This window comes from Ranitomeya imitator, chromosome 3, assembly GCF_032444005.1.
Source record: "Ranitomeya imitator isolate aRanImi1 chromosome 3, aRanImi1.pri, whole genome shotgun sequence".
Lineage (NCBI taxonomy): Eukaryota > Metazoa > Chordata > Amphibia > Anura > Dendrobatidae > Ranitomeya > Ranitomeya imitator.
Window position 1 is genome coordinate 65,615,616 of NC_091284.1, and position 19,153 is coordinate 65,634,768.

At 40.4% G+C, this 19,153-nt stretch overlaps 1 protein-coding gene and 1 pseudogene across 3 annotated transcripts in view; both read right to left on the reverse strand.

Moving 5' to 3' along the window:
* Positions 1-19,153, reverse strand: part of ROBO1 (roundabout guidance receptor 1) — a 1,753,811-nt gene that overhangs the window by 901,530 nt on the left and 833,128 nt on the right. The gene's annotated exons all lie outside the window — the stretch shown is intronic.
* On the reverse strand, positions 11,165-11,666 carry LOC138671918 (selenoprotein W-like; annotated as a pseudogene).

Sequence of the window (19,153 nt, forward strand, 5' to 3'; positions counted from 1 at the left end):
AAGTGACTTATACTATATGGAAAATTGTGGAGTGCAGTATCCTATAAGGAGGATTATGGAGCAGTATACTATATGGAGTACTATGGGGGTGCAATAAACTATATGGCTATGTGAGGGCTATGATAATATTTGGAAGGCTATGTGGGGGCCATTATAATATTTGGAGGGCTGCATGGGAGCCCTTATATTTTATGGAAGGCTATTTGGGAGCCATTATACTGTATGCAATCAATTATACAGTGTGAAGGTTTGTGTGGGGCCCATCACACTGTGTGGAGGGCTGTGTATGGGCCATTATAGTATTTGGAGGGCTACCGGGTGCCACTGAACAAGTGTGGTGAGGTGTGGGGTCATTATACTGTATATAGGCGTATTATACTGTATGGAGGGCTGTGTAAGGGATCATACTGTGTTGGGATCACCATACTTTCCCGGGGGAGTTGAGGTGGGGGTACAGTAGGGTCATCATACTTTGCATGTGGAGGGTGCTGTGTAGAAATCCATACAGTATTGATTTGCATCACAATTTATGGGTTCAATGAAAGATGAATTTATGGCTTCAGTAGGAGGAAAATTACTTTCTAAGGGCTGCAAAGTTGTGAAAAATGTTCTTCTGTGACCTCGCCGAATATTCTTTGTTTTTACTTGTTGGGGAGGTGGGAGTGAGGGAGGGCCCAATTAGAACTTCTGCTATAGGGCCCCATCTAATCAGCTCCATCCAAATTGCATTGACTGACAGCACTGAGCTAGCTGGGAAAATTATGGAAGGAAGGGTTCTCTGCACTGTGCTGAAAAATATCGTGGCACTGCTGTGTCGGTGCTCAAGAAAGGTTTCCCATACCAGTCCAATTTAAACGTTTCGGTCAAACATTTGACCTTCTTCAGTAAGCTGCGTTACAAATGTATAACAAAATAACAATAAGTATATAAAGGTAATAACAAAAGTAGCAACAAGGCAACAAAATAAGGTAAATCTCGCAATCTTTATGTGATATGTGATGGAATGGAAGGTAGGAGAGGTAAGGAAGGGGGGGGGGAAGGTAACATTTTTTACATACCCGACTGCTTGTATCACGGTAGATGTAAGTTATCGTTAGATGTCAAAAAAGGTGGGGGGTCCTATGTTGTGGTATTATACGGACCTATATAATGAAACGGATACCGTATGTCATCACGGAAGATGGTTATGTAATATGTAAGATAGATGTAAGGGAGCAATGACAGTAAACTAACCTGTCAAAGATTGGCGTCAGCATCTGATATTCAGATTTGATGGTGAAACTTTAGAAGGTAGTCTATTATGTAAATACATAAAATAAGGGTAAGTATGGGAGCAAAAAAAGAAAAAGAAGAAAAAGAAAAAAAGAAAAAAAGGGGGGAGGGGAAGAAAGAGGGAATCCCTGCCTATAGAGAGGATACCAACCAAGAAGCTAAATGCATATTAACAGAAATCTGGAAAAAGCGGACACGTGTATATAATAATCCCCCAGACTCTATATAATCGCTCCAAATATCAAATATAAGAAAAAAGGAGAAACAGGAGCATATAGTCAATATATAAAATGAACAATCTTTATTTGTACAAGAAAATTTAAAAGAAGGGTATAGGACATAAATATACGTAATAATATTACCATGACATAACATAGATAGGGGAAAAAATCCCACATCCCACTGCCCCAACGTAAAGTAATCAGATGGTCGTAATATAACACCAGGTGGGCACCTATGCGGGTGACCACATAACGACACCAGACAAGTAAGGGCCAAAAAAGCACACTGGCAAGAGGCAGAAATATCTACATCAATGCTGGCACTAAGCTAACAAATGACTATCCGTGTGCGGGGCTAGAAAAAATGTTTATGCTAGCACTAATGGTCCCTGCCACGCAAAAAAGAAGTAACATATCTAAAGCAAGTAATACAGTAATATAGCGCGACAGGAAACCACCACCACACATAACACTGAATAGGGATGTATAGCTAGTGTGTATAGAAGACCGGAAAACGGCCCTAGTGCCGACAGTTAAGGAACATGCCAGGTGCTCACCTGATATCCATGGGGGGAGAGAGATGCAGGGGACCCGCCGGTAGAGACGCCCCTGACATGCGCAGTTGGTCCCAGGACGTACTTCCGCCCTCGTTAGTGCACATGATGCCGCCCCACCACTATTTAAACGTGCTTCCCGGTCTTCAGATTATTCAACTAGCGGGTGATACCGCGTTGATGCACACCATCTACTCCTCCTACACCGGTAAGCTTTATTCATCTAGTGGACATTTTAATCCACATTAGATCAAGCTGACACTACTGTTTTATCATAGGAGCGGAGTTCACTAGTGTGCCTACCCTCTTAGGACTCCCTAATAGTCCTCAATAATAGGTGAGCCACACAATCTTTACCTTGGGGCTTGTTCATGTTGTCTATCACCTTACATATACGGGATGATATGGGATAATGTTAACTTATCGTCTTCTTAGATTCCACACTACTACAACCGCATCCTGTGCCAGCGTGTGTTAGGGCTAGCGGAACGCACCAAATAATAAGACTGATAGTGTACGGTGCGTTCGTAGCCCGGGGTCCACCGTGCAGAGATGGAACCTGCTGCTGAGTAATGACGGACTATATGGCGGTACTCATAAGTATACTCGCGTGGGTTAAACTTCACCCAACGTGAAGGAAGCGATCCTGTTGCGTCACAGGATCGCGGTACCGCACATAGAAGGCGAGCAAGCAGTCAGCGAACTTAACCCCAACTAGGATTGAAGTCCGATTAGACCACTTGCTGACACAACACCGCAACAGGGAGTGTTAGGCAACTCTTATAATTAGAGCACCGAAGTGCGAACTGTGCCGTGCTGGCAGGCACCACTAAGCACCCAGACGTGGGTCAGGAAGCGCACAACTGGCGCGTGGCGCCGCACTGGCGGTCACAGCAATAGACACTGATACGTGTGTGACACGTTGAGTGATTTGTTGGGCGCTAGATAGCAGCCATACTCCATACGCGAACAGTCATACAATATGGTAGGGGTATTTAATGAACGACTTGCACTCACAACAAACACACGTATTCAATTGTACACTAGCGCATGGCCGTGCGGTCATGCGCAGTTTATATAGTTGCAGCACAGGAAGTGGCCACAGAAACTTTGCCCTTCCAAGACCTGCCAAGAGGTCCAATGGAATGTGCTGCAGAGCCTGAGCACATGACCCTCGATCTCCAACGGGAGATCTTGCCCTGGGCATGCTCAGTGTGCGCAAACAAGGACTTAGTCCCAGGAAAGTCCGCTCGCCGCTGACCAGCACTGACTTTAATGGCAAGAGCTGAAGAAGCAGCAGTAACTCTCTGTACAGAGTGAGAGCGAGCAAGACACTGGGAGCGACGTCCCCGCTGAGCAGACTCCACTGCGGCCGGAGGAGAATGGGAGACCGCAGCGGAGACGGATCGAGATTCCCCCTGTGCAGCAGAGGAAACTCGACTCCTAACAGCGTGCATCTGATTTAATCTATCCTATGGTGAGAATAATATCTCCAGTGTAGATCTATTTGATAATACGGCGATGATGCCAGTATAGATATTTTCTGTGTCTTTCTCTTACAGCCACGGCCATCTCATTGGGCATCACCTTAGTGTATATACCTAAATCTTCGTTCACATTTAACTACGTATATTAGGTGAGACACTCTACATCCTCTCTATAGGCAGGGATACCCTCTTTCTTTCCCCCCCCCCCCTTTTTTTTCTTTTTTTCTTTTTCTTCTTTTTCTTTTTTTGCTCCCATACTTACCCTTATTTTATGTATTTACATAATAGACTACCTTCTAAAGTTTCACCATCAAATCTGAATATCAGATGCTGACGCCAATCTTTGACAGGTTAGTTTACTGTCATTGCTCCCTTACATCTATCTTACATATTACATAACCATCTTCCGTGATTACATACGGTATCCGTTTCATTATATAGGTCCGTATAATACCACAACATAGGACCCCCCACCTTTTTTGACATCTAACGATAACTTACATGTACCGTGATACAAGCAGTCGGGTATGTAAAAAATGTTACCTTCCCCCCCCTTCCTTACCTCTCCTACCTTCCATTCCATCACATATCACATAAAGATTGCGAGATTTACCTTATTTTGTTGCCTTGTTGCTACTTTTGTTATTACCTTTATATACTTATTGTTATTTTGTTATACATTTGTAACGCAGCTTACTGAAGAAGGTCAAATGTTTGACCGAAACGTTTAAATTGGACTGCAATCCAAGTAATAAATACCTTTTTTTTCTATTTCATCACTAATTATCTGTTGAGTGCCAAGTTATTTATTTACTCTGCACTGTGCTGACTTGGCCATAGTACTCCAAAAGCCTCTTTTGAATATGAGTTCTCTCCAAAACTGTCCAGCAGTTTATTAAAATAAAGGTATGGCTGTTCTTAGAGTAAGGTCCCTTACCAAGATGAGTATTTACAGATTTTGGAACTGCAGTGCTCCTTTTAATGATGCAGGATTGCTTAATGTCCAGTGTCCTGGACAAATCATGGAATCTATGATGATCCATTTCTGAGTCCCACATTTGCCTAAATTTCATTGTGTTATGGTAGTAGATTATTGCAGATCTGTCTTCTTTTGCAGCTTAACATTGATGTCTCTTGTCATGGAAGTATGATCAAGTACTGCAATGTTTGAGGGATTGAACTTAGACTGCATGACTAATACATCAATGAGGATTTAGCATAGTAAGCCAGATAAGATATGCATGCCTACATGGCATTGCTAATCTGACACTTCTACGTTAATCCTATTCCAAATGTACCTGTGCCTTGCTCTTGGGATAATTACTTAATTCGTGCTTCTCTTTTTTTCTTAATATGACTGAATATACAGTACTGGAATGTCAATAAGAGAAATAATTTATTGGCAGAAAGGCAATTCAAAATTGGATATTTGTTAACAATTAGTCAAAAGTAATATTCATTTTGGTTTGTTAATTTTTAGTATTTTTATTTGGGATTTCACGGGACTATGCTGTTGATAACATATCTTTAGGATAGGTTGGGTCTACAATATCATGTCAGTGGGAGTCCGACATTCATCAATTTAAGTCACCCCCACAGATTAGTTACTAGCAGATCTGTCGGAGGTTGCTTAGATCAGGGTTTACGTCTGGCCACCAAAACTAATCACATATGATAGGAGGGGTTGCCGAGTGTTGTACGCCTACTACTCTGACATTCATGGCCAGAACAGTTCTAAGGATCACCCAACAATAATATATGCATGGAAAACTCCTTTAATAGAAGGACTCATATATAGGACTCTTTACTGCTCCAGAATAACTATGGCTTCTTTTATTATTTTATTAGGATAACTTTGCATTGGTAACTGTTTGGGTATGTACTGTTGTGAATTCTGTTATCGAACTCCATCCTGTGGTCATGAATGGTACTTCGGCGAGTTCTGTCCATGGACTCCCTCTGGTGGCTGTGAGTGGAGCTGCTGCTTCTGAGGTTCCTTCCACAGCTGACCTAGTTTAGTTTTAGGCTGGCTGCTCTATTTAACTCCACTCTGATCGTTACTCCATGCCAGCTGTCAATGTTCTTGTACTGGTTCAGTTCGCTCTTGGATCTTTCTGGTGACCTGTCTACTCCAGCAGAAGCTAAGTCCCTGCTAGTTATTATTTGTTTATTGTTTCCTTGTCCAGCTGGCTATTATGATTTTGCCTTGCTAGTTGGAAGCTCTGGGATGCAGAATGGCACCTCCGCACCGTGAGTCGGTGTGGAGGTCTTTTTGTACACTCTGCGTGGTCTTTTGTAGTTTTTGTGCTGACCGCAAAGTTACCTTTCCTATCCTCAGTCTGTTTAGTAAGTCTGGCCTCCCTTTGCTGAAACCTGTTTCATTTCTGTGTTTGTGACTTTCATCTTTACTCACAGTCAATATATGTGGGGGGGCTGCCTTTTCCTTTGGGGAATTTCTCTGAGGCAAAGTAGGCTTTATTTTCTATCTCTAGGGCTAGTTAGCTCTTAGGCTGTGAAGAGGCGTCTAGGTAGAGTCAGGTACGCTCCACGGCTATTTCTAGTTGTGTGATAGGATTAGGGGTTGAAGTCAGCAGAGTTCCCACTTCCCAGAGCTTGTCCTGTGTGAGTTTACCCATCAGGTCGTTCCCGGTGCTCCTAACCACCAGGTCCATAACAATGTACACACTTTAAGTATTTAGTGCAGAAATCTCTGCACCATTTGGGTATCTCTTGGCAAGAAAATTATTGAGTAAAATAGGTAAATTTTTGTCGCTCGTTTGATGCATTTTTTACACACGTTTTTGGTGCAGATTATTTTAACTCATTTCTATGCGTTAAATATGCAGCAAAAATGCAGAAATAATTGGCATACTACAGACGTAAATCTGCACCAAATCTGCACGTCACAAGCAACATGCGCCTGATTCTTCAGGATTCTCATCCTCTTTATTGGCATCAGGAAACCCTTCTGGGTTTGTGACATATTTGTGCAGAAAAAAATGCAACAAATCTGCCACAAATCTGCGCACAGGCGTAAAGGGGTTATCTCATCTTCTGACATTAACATTTGCAACTTGCTGGTTATAAAAAATCCTCTCCATTCTTAGTAATAGAGGAATTATTAATTCTGTAAATTAATTTAATCAGATACTGCTACAGACTAAAAAGATTATCAAGGTGATGGTGGTGCTGAAACAGCAAATTGTTCTGATGGTGCGCTGTTAGGGGACATGTGCAGTGAGTCGCAGGTGGGTCCAAGGTGAAATGGGGTATCATGGGCATCTGACAATGGAAGTATTGCAGGTGTGCTGCCAAGCAGAACGGTGAGGACAAGGCAGGTAAAAGTAGATAACTTTTATTGGAAGTTTTCAGGATCACAAACCAGTTTTTGCTCCAGACCAAAGCTGTCATTATCTTACACCTGATGAAGGCTTCGGTCCAGAGCTGAAAACTGTCTTGTGATTTGAAAACTTCCAATAAAATGTATCTATTGTTACCTGCCTTGTCCTCACCATTCTCCCTGGTAGCGTGCCAACAATCCTCCAATTGTCAAGTACCCACCTGTACAGTCTATTAGACTATGCAAGCAGCGCACACATGTAAAGTATTTGCTATACAGCTTGCATGTTCACTGGATCTGGTCATAGTTAGTGGCCGTGCACCAACCAGACGTTGTAGACCATCAGGCGCAGTCATGTCGATGGTCTGAACTGTCAATCTTCAGGAGTCCACTGCCCCCTGGCATGCTGAAATGCTGAATCCTAAAGTCAGTGGAGTGGTTCAATTCTGAAAAAAATATTAGGCAACATCTTTAAATTGAATCAAATGTCTCACATAACCTGACTTTAGAACTTGCTTGGTAGAGTTGAGTAAATATGTTCCAAAATGATCGAAGAATCCGAATTTGCCATATTCATGCCATATTGCTACCCTACTGAATTTATGTTTGACAATCGTTTCCGAACAAATTCACTTATTTCCACTCTCATTGACTACGATGGCGTTCAACTGTGTTGTATTTGCAATATTCGCCGTCTATCATAATCTGAACCGAATATTGAAAAATTCAATCAACTCTATTGCTTGGTCAAAGTTATTGTACCTTTTTACTAAATATTCGAAAATATTTTTTAAACATCGTTGACACAAATGAATGAATGTCAGTAATAACACCATGAAATTAGAGTTTGATAAAACTGATAAATTATAACAAAAATATTATTATTGAATAAATAATGACATTTATATCTCTAACACACAATAATGATATAAAACAGAGAAGACACTTGGGTACAGGTTTCTCATAACAGCATGACGAATTTTTACATGTTTTTGAGGAAATAAAGTTAATTGATATGAGAAGTGTAGATAACAGCTGGAAAAGCACTGAGACTGTCGAAACCTTGGGGAGGATTCTCTAACATAGTTATGTCTACGTAGATCATCGGAGCAGACTTCAGCAGCTGCCAAACCAAGAGATTAGGAAGGGTGATGTTAAGAACAGGAGATAGCGCTAGTGCTTAGTATAATTCGGCGGGAGTGTGATGATTAACAGAGATGAATCTGGAGCTTTTCTATTAACTCATTAAATAACACAATTCAAATGGAATGCATTCAGTTCTGAACAACACTTAATGAAGTTTAGACAGAGTTTGTACATAAAAGAAACATGGGCCTAGAGCAAAAAAACACAATGAGGCTGATTTTCTAATTATATTTTAATCTTTGCTGACTTATACACTGCATAAATATAGAATACATTGCCTAAAAATGGACCAAGTATATCATATTGGCTTATGCATCTTTTTACTTTATACTACTTCTTAGTTGACATACTTTTACACCAATTTTTATCACAAATTTTTGGCACTCAATTGTTTGCCAGGTAAAGGCTAATTCAATTTATACAATGCTCTATGTGGAGCGCTTGTATCGGTGATACAGTTAAATCCAAAGAAATGAAGTTTCACAAGGAACCCTTGATGAAGCCATTCGGTTTAATAAAGAAAATGGAGTCACTTTGGCCTGTGTTCTGATGATATTCATATTTTTTCTAGGGACACAAAAGGATGGTAGACTATGCTTCTTGTCCACCTAAAATATCGGAAATATTTCAACATAAGCCAAATGGAGTCCAAAGGGACTCTATTTGCGTAACTTTACTAAATGGCTTCATCAGGCCTATTTTGGGGTTCTACATGAACCACATTTTTATCTGAAGAGCATGTATAAATGTGCACCGGGCTTTAAGCTCATCTATTCTAGGGGCCTATACCACTTTATACACCAAGTAATAGTTCTATAACTAGATGCTTCAGTTTATCAAGTACTGCTCCAAGTTGAAGTGCACCCACAAAAGTAAACCTACCTCAATGTAATCCTTGACCAGGATTATGTTTTTTTTTTGTCAAAGCTGCCCATCTTGAATCATTTATCTTAGGATATGTGAAGGCCAGAGTACTGGTAAGGAAGGACTCCCCTAATGCTAAATATGGCTGTTTTCGTACTTCCTCCTTGCTTGCCTCCACCTACTGTTGCCTGCACCCTGCGTTTCCCTGCATACCTATCTTTAACATTCGGTACGCAGGGACATGGGTTGTATGCTGATATTTCCGCATGCGGCGATTTGAGGTGTGCGGCCACCGCACGGAACGCAATGTTAAAGATAGGTACGCAGGGAAACGCAGGACGCAGGTGGCAGTAGATGAAGAATGAGCGGAGCTTCATTGAGGAAGCAAGGAGAAAGTACGCTGCCATCCTCAGCGCACAGCAACGCAAGTCTTAAACCAGCCTATCTCAGAATTTTTAGACTCTTATTATTCCAAGTATATTGAGGCTAAGCTAAAGCAAGACGAAATTGAGTGATCTCAAAAGAAAACAATGTAAATGATATCAAAGTTACAGTCAGCATTTTATCTGCTGACAAGAGAGAAAATAACTTTTTTTTGGATTCGCGAATCGCGATTCTTTACTGATGTAAAGATATCGCTAAAAGCCAAGAACAGATATTTGAAACTTTTTATGTCCAGTTTCACTTAGTTAGCTAATAAGATTACACAGATTACACCTAAATCTGTGTAATATATCATACAAAGCAAACCATAAATAAACACGTAGCTGGCACGCCACCAATATGTAACCCATTCTATAAGTAAAATATCGGAATCCTTACAAATACCTCCTTCATTTTCTGCATTTCACGCTTTAGGCATAAATGCAGTGACGGACTCTTGTGTCAATACTGACGAGAGGATAATGGATAGGAAATCCTTCTAAATACACAGATAGCAACTAATATGTGTGGGATTTGTTCAGTGCCCTGCGCGATACATTTTAGAATAACACCGCGTTTTGGTCTTGAGTCGTTCCAACATAATATACCGTTAATGCATTTTTTAAATCTTTAACCACCGTAAATGGAGGGATTATTGTTGCATTATATCATAAATCATAACAGCGGGGGTTTAGAGTATTTCCTGAAATATCATTTACAGCCTCTTAATGATAGAGCAGTTTGCTACAAAAGACTATGAATATGTAAAAATTGTAATTCCGTAACATCTAAATATACTAATAGTTGCACAGCTATGTGTACTGTACGAGCACTTAATCATAAGTACTTAGTATAATGTCCCTTTGTTGCGGAAATGTTTAGGCATTTCGGGACTTAGCACATTAATTCCACTTTCTTTGTCTTGAGCCGTGAAGGACACAATGGCTACTGAAGTAGCAAGAAGTCCTCCATGTCTTAACGTGAACCCTACCAGGAAAATACATAAGCCGTCTAACACTATAAAGCATTAATAATTCAAAATAAAATAATTATAGTCTAGTTCATACCCTCATTCCACAAGTTGGTCCGCTGAAACAGGAAGACATTGTTTCCATTGCAATTATCCATGAGAGAAGGCTTCTTAGGCCGAGATCACACTTGCGAGTGCAATGTGAGAAAATAACGCAAGTCTCTCGCATTAATACCCGGGACTGCCGCAGGCACTGGGGACTGGAGTGATCAGCTGCATAGAAATACATGCAGCCGCACACTCCAGTCCCAGGTATTGAGTTGAGAGACTCGCGCGAGTTTCTCGTATTGCACTCGCAAGTGTGACCCCGGCCTTAATTGTGATATTTGATACCATCAGACTCGATTGCCACTGATGTGCCAATCCTTTCCAAAATGCAAATTTGGTTATTGATTTTGAATTCTCATAATACTAGTTGAATACATCTTTGTGAAGCGGTGGCAAACACTCTATAAGCTGCAGTTCACATCACCACCACTGGATGGCCACAGACAAACACATGTAGCATAAACATCTCCCATCAGTATATCTCAAAATCTTTGTTTTTTTTAATCTGATTATCTGGACTACTCATTTTGTGATATTTCAAGCTAAGAGGAACTAAATTAATGATCAGGGGCAGGCAGAGAGGCAGGGAATCACTTACAGGGAGGGGAAGACAAGTGCTCAGCTTCACCCCTGTGCACCAAAATCTAATCAGCAGAAAACTTCAAATGGAGATTGAAGAAGAACCAAAAAGAGGATTACAGTCATGTCTTTACATTGTAAAATTATGCTGACAGGGTCTTTTTTTATACACATTAACTTTATTAGTCAAAATAAAGAAGAAAAAAAATTAGAAGTATAAACGCAAACACTGGAAGCCCGTCGTTGGATTCATCTCGGTATGCTGCACGAATTTATAAGGGAGCGGCCCTGCTCATAGGCGTTTTAGCGTTTCCCATCATTAAGTGCTCGGCTAAGATGAAAGGAACAAGCGTTCATCCTGTCTTTACTATCCACTCTGTAAACTTTTTTTACATTCCCATTTTAGCATCCCGTCAAGGCCAACTCAATGGCCGACACGACCTTCTGTAGCTTCTTATTGTCCATGTAACCGTCCCCGTTCTTCTTTGAATGGACAAGCTTCCCATTAACGGACACTTCAAACCTCCCAGTGGATGTCGGGGTACCTTCCCCATGAATTTTCAGCAGGTCAGGAAACAAGCTTTCTAGGTCATCCTCCAACTGCTGAAACTTGGGGAGGCACCCTCAGGCACCACAGTACACGACATGGACCTCGACCTTCCGCGCTGCAGACATCACTGACTCCGCTCTTGCGTCTCTCCGCCGCTGCTGTCTGAAATTTTTTTTATCCATGGAGTCTTAATAAATTATCAAGTAAATATGGATGAAACTCAGATGGCACTGTAAAGTAAAAAAGTCTATCTTCCTAGATTCATCCATGTCTCACCGATCCTTATAGACGTTTATGGCCAAGTCTGCTCCACAATTCACATCAGAATAGGCCATGTTCTGAGTGTCACGGATGGGATACACGGACCCTTTTTTACGACTGTTGTGAGGATGGATCAATGAAACTCTATGGATCAGTTTGCTGTCCAAGGAAAAAAAAACTGCACATGGCCATGCCACACGAACGTATGAATGCAGCCAAAATCTGTAATGAAGCATTAAAAAGTTGGTAAAAGTAGCATAACATTTCCGAAAGACCTTGAGATTTAAGTACAGAAGGCATCTCATGTACTACCGATGCTGATGAGACATCTTTCTTTTTTTTGCTGGAAGTTTGTTGCATGCCGTCTATTATTCAGCCCTACAAGGGTGCCCCAGGTGTTGATTATACAGTACAAACATTTATGAAAACTATTTTAATGCTGGATTAAATATGCCACCATCATTTTCAGTAACTTTTTTAATCAAAAAAGTGGTAAAAAAGTTTATTCAATAGATTTTTACGACGTTTGTCCTGACATATTAAGCACTATATTTTCAAGTACGTTTATGAAGGACATTGGCATTTATATATTAATAAATCTGTTCCTTGGTAATAAAAAAATTAAAGTTCTTGCAAAGAAACAAAGTAAAGTATTGTCTTCTCTCATTTGGAATAGAAATAAACACCTATGACTTAATATTGCAGAACGCATGCATCCTCATAATGAAGCAGATTATATTCATGGGAAATTAATACCTTCATACCCAGATTGTTGCGTCATTCTTTTTCAAGAACCTCAAATGGGGTCTCCTAGCATAAATCTGAACAGTGAAGGCCAACAGTAGCCTAATCATAGCCATAAATACTTTATTTGGCAGTGGAACAGGGATCTTTATAATATTTTCCATTTGACATACCATAAATCAACATTAACTACCACATCTAAAGTTGTGGGTGAAGCATCAATCTTCCTAAGGAAAATTGCACAAGGTTACATGACTTTTTCTTTGCTAATCTCCACTTAGGAGTTATTTCCCCCCTATAATCTGCAGGATGTACGATTGTGTGAACCTTATTTATGACTCTAATTATTGTTGGACTTAATTGACTGGAAACGTATTGCTCTGATTTCTGTGATTTGGAAATCAACTATGAGTTGAAGCATTAATATTTCCATCTAAAACTTTTAAGGGACAGTTGCAAATTTTTAGGTCTTTGCTAAAGTAACAGAAACGTAAAATAAACAAAGTATTACTACTTATCACTCAGATCCTGCTTGTCTTTGCCGAGACTCGGAGTGAAGTCCCTTCCATCAGTTACCAAACCAATGAGGCCACCGGTTGGGACATGATCAACTCCAGTCATCTGATTGCTGCAACCAATCAGTGGCCCTTTTAGCTACAATCACTTCATTCTGGAAATTTTGAAAAGTTCATCAAACCCATTTTATATTGATTCTATAAAAATATTTTGCGCATCATTGTAATGTATCTTGCATTTTTATTACAGTTATTCTTTCCCCTATAAAGTATAAACATCCCAGGACTAGAGATGATCAAATCTGCCCAGATTTTAATTTGCCATTGGCCAGTTGCACAACATCATATTTTCCATTTGGGTGCTTTCCAACAAAACATCAGATCGCACTTGGACCAATTTTAGACTACTGGGCTGTGCACATGTTTGATTTTTTTCCTTCCACGATGATAAATCATAGCACGTCTGATTTTGATTCATTTATAGGATTGCACTTGACTATGCACATCAATGAGTGTGTACAATTCATTGGACTGCACTCAGATGACACAATGGAGAAAATGGAGGAATCTTTTTCTCCATCTTATCGTCATCTGAGAGAATCGTATCGCACTGTGATGACTGTGATTACACTCTAATCAAACTCTGCATGCCATTTGCATAATTGGCACAATTCTCTTGAATGAGAGAATATACAGCAGTCTGATCCTGGCCATATTGTGAGGATTTTATAGGGAAATTCGATTTGCACCTGGATGTTCCTTATTCTATACTCTGTGGGCTCTTCAGACCCCAGCTAATAATAATCATGGGATGTAAAAAGAAAAACTAATACTCACCTCACCGTTCACCTGCCGTCCACCTCTGCAGCATACCGTCCTGTCCTCCACACATCTTCGTTGCCCCTCACATCTTCCCTTGCATCCACTTTGCCTGTTCACTTTAAGCTCTGCCTTTTGACTCGACTAGACCTCAGATGTCACGGTGCACCACGCCACTCACGTGATGTGGTTTGCAACATAGAGTCATCATGATGTATTATAGTGCAACAACATTCCATACGATGACGTCTGGGACTTTGTCAACCCGGAAGCCAAGGCCGAAAAGGATATGCACAAAGGGAAAAAAGAGACACAGATAACTGTAAAGTGGGCTGCAGTGATGGTAGGACAGGTGAAGGGTTTTTTCAACCGATTGCACAACTTTTTTTGGCTCAGCAAAACTTCATGCATTCATGTGGAGCGAATTGCCAAAAATCCGAATATTTCTTTTTGGAAAATTCGAAAAGAATTCAACACCACTTGAATAGATTGGCTCATCTCTAGCTATATGATCATTAGTTATCTTATTCTGTTTCCCCAAATGCAAATTTCTAAGGTGCACCATAGATCTATAATATCAAACTACTGCTGTATGACCCTTTCTGACATTTTATGCACCTCATACTTTTTCTTCTCTACCTGCTGCCTGCATAGACTCTGCACATAATAGTGTTACTACTAGGAGATTTCTATTTCCTTTAGGGTAGTTTTTCCTGTGTACTCAGTCCAAATGCCGTGGAAATTAGTTTAACGAAGAAGGGAGCACTCTACTCATGGAGATGCATGAAGGAGGTAGGTAGAGTAGAAAGTCTGAGAGGAGCAATTCTGGCCAATAGCGGCAGAGTGGGAAGTGATATCCGAGAGGAAGTTGTCCTTGCAGGAATGGCTGTCAAAGTCTATTGAGATAAATACCAAGAGTATGGAAGACCTTGAAAACTTGTGGGTAAGGAATAAAAGTGAAAAACTTAACAGCCTTGGTTTCTTTGATGACCTTAGCACAACAGATCTGTTTTACAAACTATAAAAATGTCCCTGGAGTGTAAATTTATTTAGTTTGTTTCTGGTCTGTTCAGAATAGAAAGATAAAAAGGAGATCAGTGAACAGCAGTATATTTTTTGTTGTTTTCGATGTAAAAAAAAGATTTTTTTCTGTATAATGAACATCATTAACCTCTTCCTGACATAGGCAGTTACCTTTTTTTAATTTTCATTTTTTCCTCATATTCCTCAAAGAGCCATAGCTGTTTAACTTTTTTGTTCGCACAGACAAATGAGGACTTTTTTTTAATAAGACAAGTTACATATTTGAGTGACTCCATTCATTTTACCAAATAGTGCACTAGAAATCGAAAAAAAAAAAATCCTAGTGCAAGTAAATTGAAAAAAAAAATTCTGACTTTTTTGTGAGGGGGTAATTGTTTTTATGGCATACATTGTTGGGTAAAAATGACCTCCCAATATGATTCTCCTCATTTAAAAGATGTTTTTGTTTTTATTGAGTCTCTATTTTCCGAGACCTGTATTGTTTGTATTTTTTGGTCAATAGAGTTGTATAAGGGTTTTTTTTTGCCAGGCGAGATCACATTTTTATTATTACCATTTTGAAATAGAGATGACATTTTGATTGCTTGTGACAGCATTTTTTTTTGTTTTACATTGACAAAAAACCCCTGCAATTTTAAAATTTGGATTTTATTTTCTGTTTACAATGTTTATCAATCAAGTTAATTATTTTTATATTTTTATAGATCAAACTTTTTTGGATGTGGTGATATACAGTGGGGCAAAAAAGTATTTAGTCAGTCAGCAATAGTGCAAGTTCCACCACTTAAAAAGATGAGAGGCGTCTGTAATTTACATCATAGGTAGACCTCAACTATGGGAGACAAACTGAGAAAAAAAATCCAGAAAATCACATTGTCTGTTTTTTTATCATTTTTTTTTGCATATTATGGTGGAAAATAAGTATTTGGTCAGAAACAAACAATCAAGATTTCTGGCTCTCACAGACCTGTAACTTCTTCTTTAAGAGTCTCCTCTTTCCTCCACTCATTACCTGTAGTAATGGCACCTGTTTAAACTTGTTATCAGTATAAAAAGACACCTGTGCACACCCTCAAACAGTCTGACTCCAAACTCCACTATGATGAAGACCAAAGAGCTGTCAAAGGACACCAGAAACAAAATTGTAGCCCTGCACCAGGCTGGGAAGACTGAATCTGCAATAGCCAACCAGCTTGGAGTGAAGAAATCAACAGTGGGAGCAATAATTAGAAAATGGAAGACATACAAGACCACTGATAATCTCCCTCGATCTGGGGCTCCACGCAAAATCCCACCCCGTGGGGTCAGAATGATCACAAGAACGGTGAGCAAAAATCCCAGAACCACGCGGGGGGACCTAGTGAATGAACTGCAGAGAGCTGGGACCAATGTAACAAGGCCTACCATAAGTAACACACTACGCCACCATGGACTCAGATCCTGCAGTGCCAGACGTGTCCCACTGCTTAAGCCAGTACATGTCCGGGCCCGTCTGAAGTTTGCTAGAGAGCATTTGGATGATCCAGAGGAGTTTTGGGAGAATGTCCTGTGGTCTGATGAAGCCAGACTGGAACTGTTTGGTAGAAACACAACTTGTCGTGTTTGGAGGAAAAAGAATACTGGGTTGCATCCATCAAACACCATACCTACTGTAAAGCATGGTGGTGGAAACATCATGCTTTGGGGCTGTTTCTCTGCAAAGGGGCCAGGACGACTGATCCAGGTACATGAAAGAATGAATGGGGCCATGTATCGTGAGATTTTGAGTGCAAACCTCCTTCCATCAGCAAGGGCATTGAAGATGAAACGTGGCTTGGTCTTTCAACATGACAATGATCCAAAGCACACCGCCAGGGCAACGAAGGAGTGGCTTTGTAAGAAGCATTTCAAGGTCCTGGAGTGGCCTAGCCAGTCTCCAGATTTCAACCCTATAGAAAACCTTTGGAGGGAGTTGAAAGTCCGTGTTGCCAAGCGAAAAGCCAAAAACATCACTGCTCTAGAGGAGATCTGCATGGAGGAATGGGCCAACATACCAACAACAGTGTGTGGCAACCTTGTGAAGACTTACAGAAAACGTTTGACCTCTGTCATTGCCAACAAAGGATATATTACAAAGTATTGAGATGAAATTTTGTTTCTGACCAAATACTTATTTTCCACCATAATATGAAAATAAAATGATAAAAAAACAGACAATGTGATTTTCTGGATTTTTTTTTCTCAGTTTGCCTCCCATAGTTGAGGTCTACCTATGATGTAAATTACAGACGCCTCTCATCTTTTTTAAGTGGTGGAACTTGCACTATTGCTGACTGACTAAATACTTTTTTGCCCCACTGTATATATACCCTATATATATTACCATATCTTATTTTTAATGGTGGAAAAGGGATGTGAGTTGAACTTTCATGTTTTTTTTTAAACTTTTGCCATAACTTTTTTTTTTACCTTGCACTGTATTTATTAGTAGAGAGGAGCATATCTTTCAAGGTTCGCTTTGGCTCAACGAATGCCTTGATGTTCGCTGAACATGTTCGGCGAATGGTTCTACAAACATATTCGAACCCAATTGCATTCAGTGGAGGCAAAACCAAACGCATAGACAACATCTTCAGGGGGGGGGGGGGGGTGGGCAAAAAGCTGCCAAACAGCTCAAATTCAGGGCAGACATCAGGAAAAGTGGCATCACTTGACCCATCAATTGCGCTATAAATAAATGCTAAAAGAATGTGGTTTCCCCTGTATTTTTGATAACCAGCCAGGCAAAACTGACAACTACGGGCTGCAACCTTCAGCGTTCAGTGTTATCAAGGCTGGTTATCAAGAATAGAGGGGTCTTCATGCTGTTTTTTTAATTATTTAAATAAATAATTTAAAAAAACAGCATGGGGTCCCCCAATTCTTGACAACCAGCTAAGCTAAAGTTAACATCTGGGGGCTGGTATTCTTAGGCTGGTAAGGAGCCATGGATATTGGCCCCCTCAGCCTAAAAATAGCACCCCACAGCCACCCAGAGATAACGCAAGTTTTAGATGTGCCAATTCTGTCTTTTTCCACTTGCCCTGTGGTGGTGGCAAATGGGGCTCATATTTGTGGGGTTGATGTCACCGTTGTATTGTTCGGTGACATGAAATCCACGAGTTACTAATGGAGAGGCTTCTATAAGATGTCTAAGTGCCTGAACTGTTTTGACTTCAGCACCGTGAGAAAAAGTGAGTTCACTGCAGTTCACCGTGAAGAACTCTCTGAGCTGTACTGAGGGAAAGTAATGGAGCTTGAACTGCGGTGAACTCACTTACTTTTTATCACAGTGCTGAGGTACCACAGTTCAGGGGCCCTGCTGGGAATACAGTTAGTGACTGGCAGTAACCTCGACATCAAAGCTAGTCACTGAACCTGCACTCACAGCAGCTCATTAGTCAGTGGTTCTCAGCCTGTATGATCACATCTGATTATCTCCAGACAAGGATTACTGCATTTGACAGAATGATGGACAGGTGACGGATATGGTTATTTTTTATTTTTGTTTTATTATGGGAGACAAGGGCTTTAATGGAATGGGTGTTAGATGAGTATAATTATGTTTGGTATTTTTAAATAAAAAAGGAAACATGTGTCTTGTTTTTATTTCAAATAAAGGACTTTAGGCTGTGTGCACACGATGCAGATTTGGTGCAGAAAAATCTGCGGCAGTTCTGCACTAAATCTGCATCTCCTGGCAGAATCTGCAGGTGCGTTTTTGATGCGTTTTTGATGCGTTTTTGATGCGTTTTTTGAGCACAAATCTGCACAAAAAACGCATCAAAAACGCATCAAAAACGCACCTGCAGATTTCTATTATGGAGGGGTGCAGAAACGCTGCAGAACTGCACAAAAGAAGTGACAGGCACTTCTTTGAAATCTGCAGCGTTTCTGCGCAGATTTTTCTGCACCATGTGCACAGCTTTTTTTTTTTCACATTGATTTACATTGTACTGTGATCACAGTGCAGTTCTGCAGCAGAAAAATCTGCTGCAGTTCTGCACTAAATCTGCATCATGTGCACATACCCTTATACTGACTGTGTATTTATGTACAATATAACTAAAGCATCAGTAATGGACAGGTGTCTTATACACTCTTCTCCATTGCTAAGCAGTGGGCTTGATGTCACTGGACAATACAAAGGTGTCATCAACCCCACTAATATGAAAATCACTTGCCACCACCACAGGGCAAGTGGGAATAGCTGGGGAAAGCGCCAGAATTGGTCATCT